This window comes from Dromiciops gliroides, chromosome 3 (genome assembly GCF_019393635.1).
Source record: "Dromiciops gliroides isolate mDroGli1 chromosome 3, mDroGli1.pri, whole genome shotgun sequence".
Classification (NCBI taxonomy): domain Eukaryota; kingdom Metazoa; phylum Chordata; class Mammalia; order Microbiotheria; family Microbiotheriidae; genus Dromiciops; species Dromiciops gliroides.
In genome coordinates this window covers 421,481,918-421,494,124 of record NC_057863.1, presented here as the reverse complement: position 1 = coordinate 421,494,124, position 12,207 = coordinate 421,481,918, and positions in this window count along the sequence as shown.

Below are 12,207 nucleotides of genomic sequence, written 5' to 3'. Positions count from 1 at the left end.
ACAGAATTGGAAAGAAGAGAAGTAGGCCATGAAAGCTTTTTAATTTTTCTCAAGGTAACTTCTTACAATAGAGTGCTTTGTTTTAATGTCGAATTAATAGCTCACCTTTTTGACATTATTCTTTCATGTTACTGAGTGGTATTAAGTATGATGATTTGACTGCTAAACTTGGAATTTAGAAGACTTGGGTCCAAACCCCACCTCCTGCACTTAGTAGCTAATGCCCCCTGGGCAAGGTTCTTAGCCTCTTTGGGCTTGAATTACTTCATCTGTAAAATGAGGGAACTGGAAATCAAATGGCCTGTAAATTCACTTCCAGTGCTAAATCTAGGATACTATGCTCTCCTGGTTACTTCTATTGTTTGGGACCAAGGACCAGAAGTTATGCTTCCTAAGTCTTGCCCTCATTTGTTAAAAGGCAATTTATTATCCTACACTGTCTTTTCCATCATTTCACACCTCATCTCTGGTTTAATCCACCACACTACCCTCCTTGCTTTTTCCTAATTTCACTGCCCCCTCTGACAGTCTTACTGCAGGCCACACTCCTGAAACCAGATCAACCTAATCCTCAGCTCAGAACAATTTGCTGTCACTGTTGGGAGTTCTACAGAATTGCCAATGCTATTCATGAGGGTCAGAGTAGCAGCATGTCGCAAAGTCATAGAAAGTACTAGAAGTTAGAAGTGCTTGAGAGCTCAGGTTATGAGGCATGGAGTGTGAACCTGGGAGCCTAGTTGGAATATTAGTTCAGACAGCTCCCAGCTCATTGAAACTTTCATTTCTTTGGATTATTTCCAGTTCCCAGTCCAAAGCTAATATGGAATGTTAAAATTGACCATGAATTCCTAGAAACATGAAATACCTCTCATGTTCAAATGCCATTTCCTACATTCACCCAAAGTTCAACAACATGACCATTTTCTGTTTGTTTTGAAGTCTCCCTTCCATAAACATCCCTTCAATTAGTAGAGATAACTAGAATTTGTTCTACCTCATTTGAAAAATCTGGAGAGCAGGTCACTTAAGAAACTTGCTTTTTCAGATAAACTATTTATAAAGGAAATCAATGATGAAGGCAGGAATGATCATATTTTTTGTTTGTTTACAACCTTCCCTCAAACTTAGGTACTTGAAGTGAAACTAAAGAGAGTCCCAGATCACTGATATCACTGGAAGGGAACATAACCCTCTTGCTTCATGGCTTCTGTCCGTTAGCTCCAAAATATAGAGAACAAAAAGTATAGTGGAGAGTGCTGGTCTTGAAGTTACTAGATCCTAAGTTTAGAGGGTGAAAGGACTTTGCTATCTAGTCTTCATTTTAAAGATAAGTAAATGATATTCTGGGGAGGTTAAGGGGCTTGACAAAGGTCACACAGTTACAAGTATCAAAGCTAGAGCTAGGCTTGAGACAAAGGCTCTCTTTGTGTGAGGGTGTGTAACGTTTCCAACACCAATCCCAAAAGAGCAGCAAATTCCCCTCAGCTTGGAGTCTGCATCCTCCTCCTACAATCTCCCAACTGAATCATAGCAACAGAAATCAGGAAGAATAAATTCACAGTAAGTTTCCTGATTGGGACTGTTCAAAACAGAACTAGTCATTGCCTTGTCCCCAAACCTGCCCTTCTTCCCAATTTCCCTAAATCTTTTGGTGGTAATGTCAGACTCCAAATTCAGTCCCTATTTCAGTGGACCATGGGGACTTTCATGATAAACTTTCAGTTCACTGGATCAGAGGTCTAGACCTGGAAGGTACTTTTTGAGATGATCTAATCCAACACCTTCATTTTTAAAATGAAGCACCGGAGACCCAAAAAGCTTAAGTGACCTATCTGAGGTCAACAAGGCAGTAAGTGTCACAAGTGGGTTTTGAACTCAGGAAGTCTGACTCAAAAGTCATCTTCTATTGTACTAAATCCTACTTCAGCACTATCTTATATCTAAATCTAATCTTAACCTACAAAAGCATGGTAAATCTGGCCTCAGAGGGTCAGCAATCCATTATTGTTCAAGCTGGATATTGACTAGATGCCTAAAGTACCCTGATTCTTTAGGTCCCTAGCAGGAGCTCTTTACTATAGGAATCAATTGGTAGACTTTGCTTAGCTAGGACATGAAACATCCTCATCCAAGGAAACAAGAGATGTGGTTAGAGATTAATTAATGAGCACTTAACTCTAATCAGTGTTCTTGGACTCAAGTAAAATTCTGTGAGTATAAAGGAATTTAAAAACACTATTTTCAAAGCACACCACAAAACATACGTGCCATTCTATCATTTCTTCCAAAATATCATCTGAATGAAATAAATAAAACTGAAAAAATTATCATTCTCAGTATCTGGAGTTTATAGATCTGCCTACTTTTTCTCTCTTCCTGCTCCCCATACAGGATGTTAGTGTAGGAGTAAAAAGAAAAGTCACTGTTTTCTAGAGTGTGAAATGTGTCTGAAGGCCACATATCTTGATTTTCTGAGTGACCCATGGGATCAAGAAGGAAGTGGTTGGTAGAGGCCAAAAGGAGGCTGGAGGCACCATGCCCTCTACTGGGTGTGACTGAAATCCTTTGTGCATCCAGACCAGCATGTGACACTTGGACTTGGGCTCAGAGTACCACAAAGTGGGTTTTTTGTTTGTTTTGTTTTGTTTGTTTTTAGCTCAAAGGGGTGTTCTTACTTTAAATAACATGGGAGCCCAGGAACATAGGAAAAAGAAGAACTTACTACTGTGGATTAATTACCCTTGGAAAAACATAGACTTTTTCTACTGTGTACTATCTAATAATGAGCTGAACAAGAATCCAGAACACTCTCCTAGAATCGACAAATGCCAGCACTGTGTGAGCCTGTGCAAGTCACTTAACTCTCATTGCCCCACAATAAACCTAGTTCATGATCCAACCATTCTGGAGAGCAATTTGGAATTATGCCCAAAGGGTGATAAAGCTGTGCATACCCTTTGACCCAGCAATACCACTCTTGGGTCTTTTTCCCAAAGAGATCATGGAGAGGGGAGAGGGACCCACATGTACAAAAATATTTATAGCTGCTCTTTATGTGGTGGCAAGGAATTGGAAGTTGATTGGATGCCCATCAATTGACGAATGGCTGGACAAGTTGTGGTATATGAATGTAATGGAATACTATTGTGCTGTAAGAAATGATGAGCACAAGGAGTTCAGAGAAACCTGGAGGGTCTTGTGTGGGCTGATGATGAGTGAGATGAGCAGAACCAGAAGAACATTGTACACAGTATCATCAACACTGAGTGTTGATCTACTGTGATGGACTATATTCTTCTCACCAATGCAATGGTACAGAAGAGTTCCAGGGAACTCATGATGGAGGAGGATCTCCAAATCCAGGAGAAAAAAAAAAAGAACTGTGGAGTATAGATGCTGAGTGAACCATACTATTTCTTTTGTTTTTGGTGCTGTTGTTTTTCTATTTTGAGGTTTTTTGTCATTGCTCTGATTTTTCTCTTATAACAAGACTAATGCAGAAATATGTTTAATGTTATTACATATACTATATATATATATATAACCTATATCAGATTACCTGCTGTCTAGGAGAGGGGGGAGGGAGGGGAGGGAGGGAGAAAAAATCTGAAATTGGAAAGCTTGTATAAACAAAAGTTGAGAACTATCTTTACATGTAATGGGAAAAAAAATAAAATACTTTATTAAAAAAAAAAACCTAGTTCAGTTCCTACCTGAGCAGGAACTACTACTTCTACTTCTTTCTTCTTCTTCCTCTTCTTCTCCTCTTCTTCCTCTTCTTCCTTTTCTTCTTCTTCCTCTTCCTCCTCTTCTTCTTCCTCCCCTTCCTCTTCCTCCTCTTTTTCTTCTTCTTCCTCCTCTTCCCTCCCTCTGTTGATTCCAATGGAAACTTGAAGAAGGACGGTCCCAACTCCAAATTGAGAGGGGGTTTATTGTCCTGTTGGAAGTTGGACTTGAGAATGTTGTATTCTCTGACACACATGTCTAATGCTTTCAATTTTATACTGCTTCCACCTAATTGAATTAAAGTGTGTGTCAAGCAATGACCTTGAAGTTTAAGCATTTGAAACAGTATACTGGATTTGGAAAGAAATGGAAGGAACTGTGAGTGGAAGCTAAAAACCAGTAGATTTAAAATAATGATGGGCAGGCACTCTTTGAGGCCAGAGGTAATATGGAAGTGTCTAACTGTCTGATTTTAGAATACACTCATTTCACCTAACTATTAGAGGACAAGCTGTCATATGTGGGCACACACAAACCTCTTACACCATGAAAAATGAAACAAGATTTGTTTTGCATGGCATCCTCCTGACAAGGCCACCTTGTCTTTTTTGTGATCCCTGATTCCTTTTCTAACCATCTCTTTCATAGATTTTTTCCCCACAAAAATCAAGGTCAAATTCATCAGGCTATATTTTTGCTAATTCCATTCCCTTCCCCTCTTTGAAACTGGGTATGTTTTCCCTTTGACAGTCCTGTGGCACTACTCCTATCCTCCTTTATCTTTCAAAGATCACTGACAGGGCCTCAACAATTCCATCCTTTACTTTTTATTTTGATCCCCTGGGATGTAGTTCATGCAAATATTTTTTTTTAAATCCTACATCTTTAAAACAAAACAACTTTTTTGTTACTCTTAGCATTTATACCTGATATCATACCTCATTCATAACTACATATTGGATGACAGTCAGATTACAATCTTGACAGGCTACAGCATTGGACTGAATCTAATAAGATGAAATTCAATAGGGATTAATATAAAGTGTTAGCAAAAAAAAATTAACCTCACAAGTACAAGACAAGAGAGACATAATTGGACAACAGGTTTAAAAATATCTGTGGGATGGGATTAGTGGCATGCAAGCTCAAGGTGAGTTAGCAAATAAAAAGCACTTTTTAAAAAAACTTTTAAAAAAAAACTTTAAAACTTGGACTCTATTAAGAGAGGTGTAGTTTCCAGAAATAAAAATACTAGAGTCCCACAGTACTGGGCCTTGGCCATACCTCATCTGAATTATTGCTAACTATTATTATTTTTTTGTGTGAGGCAATTGGGGTTAAGTGACTTGCCCAGGGTCACACAGCTAGTAAGTATTAAGTGTCTGAGGCCAGATTTGAACTCAGGTACTCCTGAATCCAGGGCCGGTGCTTTATCCACTGCACCATCTAGCTGCCCTCTAGCTATTATTATTAGGTTCTTTATGTGCACTAGAAGGATGCTGAGAATCTGGAAAGCATCCTAAGAAGGGCTACCAGTATTGTGAAGGACCTTGTGTCTATGTCATGTAAGGATCCACTGCAGGATCTATCTTCTCCCTATCTCTACATTTCAAATCATTTCAACATCCTCTATCAATCTTTCATCCTTTAGTCCGAGGAAATGCTACCCTGTTCTTGTGTCCTTTGTCCTGTTTAACTTGACTCTTACATGAATTGAGCCTTCAAGTATTTCATCTATTTTCCTAGTTTTCAGTCTCTCTTTAATCATTGGCTTATTCCCTGCTGCTTACAATAATTCTTAAATGTCCTCCATCCTTAAACATAACTTCATTTGATGCTATTATACTCTCAATATACAGTTATACTTCTTTGCTTCCTTCCACAAAACATAACTTCATTTAATTCTATTATGCTCTAAATAAATAGTTACACTTCACTTCCTTTCACAAATACCTACAAAAAGATATAAAAATCCAAATATTTTTCATCAAAATTTGATGAGTTCGGGGGCAGCTAAGGTGGCGCAGTGGATAGAGAGCACCAGCCTGGATTCAGGAGGACCTGAGTTCAAATCCAGATTCAGACACTTGACATTTACTAGCTGTGTGACTCTGGGCAAGTTACTTAACCCTCATTGCCCCGCCAAAAAAAAAAAAAAAAAAAAGATGAGTTCTATCTGCATTTACCTCTGTCTCTATTAACAATTCTTATTTTTGCTGCACCATGAAATTATTTCATTTGGTTTCTTTAAATTCCTTTCTTGAGAACTTGAGAAACTTTCCTGAGAAGTTAGCTGCTGGACTAACTGCCTTTGTAGAATATTAGGTATGAGATCCTCCATATATTTGTTCTGGACTCTTCAAAGTTGATCTCCACAAATCTAGGGTATATGTCAGACTATTTCCATATTTATCCTTTTCTATAATGAATTCTAGGAGAGAAGTCACTTTCCACTAAGGTTCTCGTAATTTCAGTTTCAACATTCACTGCCCCCAACATTCACTGTTGATGACGATTAGGTGCGGATTTATAGTTTCTACAGAGTACAATTATCATTAGAAGAAGCTTAAAAGCTATCATTCTTTTGGTAGAAAAAGTAAATACCAGCAGATGGGGCAACTGTGTCACAGTGGATAGAGTGCCAGGTTTGGAGTGAGGAAGACTCATCTTCCTCAAATCTGGCCTCAGATACTTACTAGCTATGTTACTCTGGGTAATTCATTTAACCCCGTTGGCCTCAGTTTCCTCATCCATAAAATGAGCTAGAGAAGGAAATGTCAAATCACTCCAGTATCATTGCCAAGAAAACCCCAATGGTGTCCCAAAGAGTCAGACACTACTGAAAAACAACAACAATTAGCAAATATCTGGATACTTGAAGTCTCTCATCAGTATATACCATACCTCTTTCAGACTTGTAATTTGTTTCCCAGATTCCTCTTTATAAAGAAATTTCTGTAAAGATTACCTATAGTATAGCTCCATGACCATATCACTTCTGCTGTACCTTGTTAGTTTTTACCCCTAAATTCTCCACCATTCTTCCTTTATTTCCTCATATAAATCTTTCTATTAAGGCTTGCGCTTACCTGGGGACTCTCATCATTAAGGACTCTGGGGATTGTATTTCTCCTCAGTATGGGAAAAGAGAATGTTAAGTGAGCCCCTGAAATTTGAAAAAAGTCTATCTTGGCACTTTGCACTTTAGTTTTCACCTCTTATGGTAAACCTTGGCAGCTTGGGTTTGAGGAGCAGAACAGCAGTTGTTCCTACCTGAGGTCTCATTTCTGCTCCACCTGTCAAGTGAAAACAACACTACCTCTCTTTCCCCCTTGTGTTCTCTCTCATCTAATGTCAAAGGATCCCCCCCCCTCCCCAAACTCCCACGATAGGAGAAAAACCCTTCCCTGATCTCACATTAGCTTCCTCTATTCCCATGCTGGGAAAAAAATACAACTCCCAGCTTCATTATCAACTTAGTTCCCCTTGTAAGACACCAGCCTAAGTAATACTAGAAGGTCAGTTACATCCATATAAGTAGAATTTAATACAAACTATTACTCCAGGGTTTGATTTATTCCCTTCTTTTGAATAAGACTCAGTCTTATCAAAGTCATATTCTAATCATGGTACCTCTCCCACCAAGTGTCATTGATACATATGAAGTCAAATTTGCCTCCTTGACTTAGAAACTCTAGTTCACTTTGTTACCCATATATTATGCATTCTTAGAGAGATAACTGAAGTCATGGATTTTACTGCTGACTCTTTTCTTGAATTTTGTTTCCTAAGAATTATTGGCTATCTTTACCAATACTATTATTCCCACATTGTCACTACATTTTGTGATATATTTCTTTGCAGAGATATACTAACCATTTTTGCATCCAGCCCCCTTTCATTTTTATAAAACATTTTTATTTGATTTGCAAGTCTCTAAGCAAATATATTTTTACCAGGTGTTTTAAGATAAAATCCATCCCTGATGAAGAGCCCATCATCCTGACATTTTAAGTTATGGTACCGAAATCTAAATCCAGTTTTAAGACACTATCTTCTTAACTAACAGTTCAAATCCCAGATCTATCTCTCTCTTTGAAGTCTTGACTTTCAAATGTTAGAAGTGATGGAGATATCTCCTGCGTCCTCTGAGGATTTCAGTTTCTTGCCCATGATTTCATATTCCTTAGAATTACTGCCTAGTTTCCTCCCACATAAATAACCAGAAGTAGATAATAGTCATATGGTTTAACATTTCTTAGGACAAGTGATATTCTAGATAAGTATACTATAAAGAAAACAGATATCTCTACTATTATCAGGTCAGCCAATGGCTACCTTAAGAATCCATAGGAGCAGCTAGGTGGCACAGTGTATAAAGCACTGGCCCTGGATTCAGGAGGACCTGGGTTCAAATCTGGCCTCAGACACTTGACACTTATTAGCTGTGTTACTCTGGGCAAGTCACTTAACCCTCATTGCCCCACAAAAAAACAAAAACAAAAACGATCAATAGGAGCAGCCAAGATGGTAGAAAGAAGCAAGAAAGTTGCCTGAGCTTTCCCGTGTATTCCCTCAAAAACAACATTAAATCAAGCCTCTAAACAGATTTGGGAACTACAGAACCTACAAAAAGACAGAAAGACACAATCCTCCTACTTGAGATAATTTAGAAGACTTCAGGAAAGGTCTGTCTCACCTGGGCAAAAGGGGAGGGTGGCTCAGCATAGCTCAATATGGTTTAAAAAGCAGGGGTAGTAATCCTTATCTCAGACAAAGCAAAGGCAAAAATAGATCTAATTAAAAGAGATTAGGAAGGAAACTACATCTTGCTGAAGGGCACTCTAGATAATGAAGTAATATCAATACTAAACATGTATGCATCAAGTGGTATAGCATCCAACCTTAGAGGAGAAATTAAATGAGTTACAAGAGGAAATAGCAAAACTATACTAGTGAGGGATGTGAACCTTCCCCTCTCAGAATTAGATAAATCTAACCACAAAATAAATAAGAAAGAAGTTAAAGAGGTGAATATAAGGTTAGAAAAGTTAGATATAATAGATGTCTGGAGACAATTGAATGGAGATAGTGTGGAAATTTATTTTGATTTGGGGACCCTACCTTTGGGCTGAGATTAGAAAGCCTTAGGCCCTCAGGTTTTTCTTCTCTGTGTGGGAGGGGCTGGTGCCCCTCCCCCTCTACTTAAACTGAGCCAAAAAAAAAAAAGCCCCATGAGTTTTAGGGGATGCCAGGTTAGGTAGCAGGGGGAAAAAGTCCCAACTCCCTCCACCCTGAGCAGATCTATCCGAGAGAGATCACAGGCTCGTCCAGGTCGGCATCTGGCATAGCCCGTGCAGAGGTCCCTGGGCACACAGCACGGGGCACAGGCCCCTGGAGCCCTGGGTGTGGTTCGCACAGGATGCTCAAGCGTCCCCCCCAGCCACAGGGCAGCTAGCAGATTAACTTGGTGTGTGTGTGGGGGGGGGGGGGCACAGAGAACCAGCGATTTGAGAGGGAGAAGGAACATATATAAAGGGAGAAGGCCAGAGGACTAGGAGTGAAGGGAGAGGCTGGAAGGTTAAGAGAAACAGGAACAGACAGAAAGGGGCTACAAGGACACAAGGAGACTGAGGCTACGTAAAGAAAGGGGGGCTGACAAGATTAAGGAGGACTGTAAAGACTAGAGACCCTAAGGAGCAAGGGAGAGGCCAGAAGGTTAACAGGTTGGAAAAGACAGACAAGGGGGCTGACAAGATTAAGGAGGATTCCAGAGACTAGAGACCCTGAGAGGTTAGTGAGAAAGGGGGACGCCAGAGGATTAGGAGGGAGCAGAGAGCACAGAAGTGGTCAGCACAGGGTACAGTTTGGAGAAAGAGAGGTAAGAGAGTAGTGAGGGGGGCGGACTGACAGAGCAGACAGACAGAACAGGCGCAGTGGAGAGCACAGAAGCGGTCAGCACAGGGTACAGGTTGGAGAAAGCGAAGATAAAGAGAACAGAAAGGCTGGAGCACTAAGAGACGGGGGAAGGAGAAAAAGCTAAGAGCAAGAAGGGACGGAGGCTGATACCGAGCAGGGGGGCTTTTCAGTGAGGGGAATGCTAGAAGAAGGTCTGTTGGTACGCAGGAGGAGGTTAAAAATGTTCCAGGCGCAGCAGGTGGAAAGAGATGTGTTGGAAAGCAGTCAGGTTGTACATTTTATTTCCCTGTATTCTTAATTTTAAATTGTACCTCTTAAATAAACCCTCTGCTGTTAAAACAGAAGAGGTTTCTTAATCTTTTGCTTATCAATTTGGGAGCAGTGTGGAGAAATTTTTAAACGGCCCATATTAAGTTAATAGCAATGAGATAACCAGTCAACAGTCCCAGATTAAGTACCCCAGTAGGATTAGTCCCCCCAAATTAGCCCTAGTCTTTTTATATATATATATATTTTTTTTTGCAGGGCAATGGGGGTTAAGTGACTTGCCCAGGGTCACACAGCTAGTACGTGTTAAGTATCTGAGGCCGGATTTGAACTCAGGTACTCCTGAATCCAGGGCCGGTGCTTTATCCACTGTGCCACCTAGCTGCCTCTAAAATAGAAAGGGATATAGTGTTTTCTCAGTGGAACATTCAAAAATTGACCATATATTAGGGCACAAAAAACATCATAGTCAAATTTAAAAAGTCAGAAATAGTAAAAACATCCTTCTCAGATCATGATGCAATAAAAATCACATGTAATAAAGAACCATGGAAAGGTAGACTGAAAATTAATTGGAAACTAAATAATTTCATTCTAAAGAATGAGTAAGTAAAACAACAAATCATAGAAACAATCAATAACTTCATGCAAGAGAATGACAATAATGAGAAAATATACCAAAACCTATGGGATGCAGCCAAAGCAGTGCTTAGGGGAAATTTTATATCTCTAAATGCTTACATGAATAAAAAAGAGAAAGAGGAGATCAATGAATTGGGCACGCAACTAAAAAAGCTAGAAAAAAAACAAAATTAAAATCCTCAATGAAATACTAAATTAGAAATCCTGAAAATCAGAGGAGAAATTAATAAAATTGAAAGCAAGAAAACTATAGAATTAATCAATAAAACTAAGAGCTGGTTTTATGAAAAAAAAAACAATAAGAGAGATACACTTTTGGTTAATTTGACTTAAAAAAAGAAAGAAGAAAACCAAATTACCAGTATCAAAAATGAAAGGAGTAAATTCACCACCAATGAAGTGGAAATTAAAGCAATAATTAGTAACTATTTTGCCCAATTGTATGCCAATAAATTTGACAATCTAAATGAAATGGATAAATATTTACAAAAATACAAATTGTCCAGGTTAAATGAAGAGGAAATAAAATCTTTTAAAAAGTCCATCTTAGAAAAAGAAATTGAACAAGCCATCAATGAACTCCCTAATAAAAATTCTCCAGGGCCAGATGAATTTACAAGAGAATTCTACCAAACATTTAAAGAACAATTCATTACAATACTATACAAATTATTTGGAAAAATAGGTGAAGAAGGAGTCCTACCAAATTCCTTTTATGACACAAATATGGTGTTGATATGTAAACCAGGCAGAGTGAAAACAGAGAAATAAAATTATAGATCAATTTCCCTAATGAATATCAATGCAAAAATCTTAAATAAAACATTAGCAAGGAGATTAGAACAATTCATCACCAGTATAATACACTATGACCAGGTGGGATTCATACCAGGAATGCAAGGCTAGTTCAACATTAGGAAAACTATCAACATAATCACCACATCAATAACAAAACTAACCAAAATCATATAATTATCTCAATAGATGCAGAGAAAGTATTTGACAAAGTACAACACCCATTGTTATTAAAAACACTAGAGAGCATAGGAATAGGTGGAGTTTTTCTTAAAATAATTAGTAGTATCTACCTAAAACCATCAGCAAACATTCTATGTAAAGGTGATGGGTTAGAGGCATTCCCAATAAGATCGGGGGTGAAACAGGCATATCCATTATGACCCCTATTATTTAATATTGTACTAGAAATGTTAGCTTAAATAATAATAAGATAAAAAGAATTAAAGGAATTAGAATAGGCAAGGAGGAAACAAAACTTTCACTCTTTGTAGATGATATACTTAGAAAATCCTCAAGAATCAACTAAAAATCTACTTGAAAAAATTAACAACTTTAGCAAAGTTACAGGATATAAAATAAACCTACATAAATCAGCATGTCTATACATGACCAACAAAGCTCAGGAGCAAGAGATGGAAAGAGAAATTCCATTTAAAGTAATGGTGGATAATATAAATACTTGGGGTCTACCTGCCAAGACAAACCCAGGAACTTTTAACACAATTACAAAACACTTTTCACACAAATAAAGTCAGATCTAAATAACTGGAAAAATACCAATTGCTCATGAATAGGCCGTGCTAATATAATAAAAGTGACAATTTTACCTAAGTCTATTTACTTATTTAGTGCCAT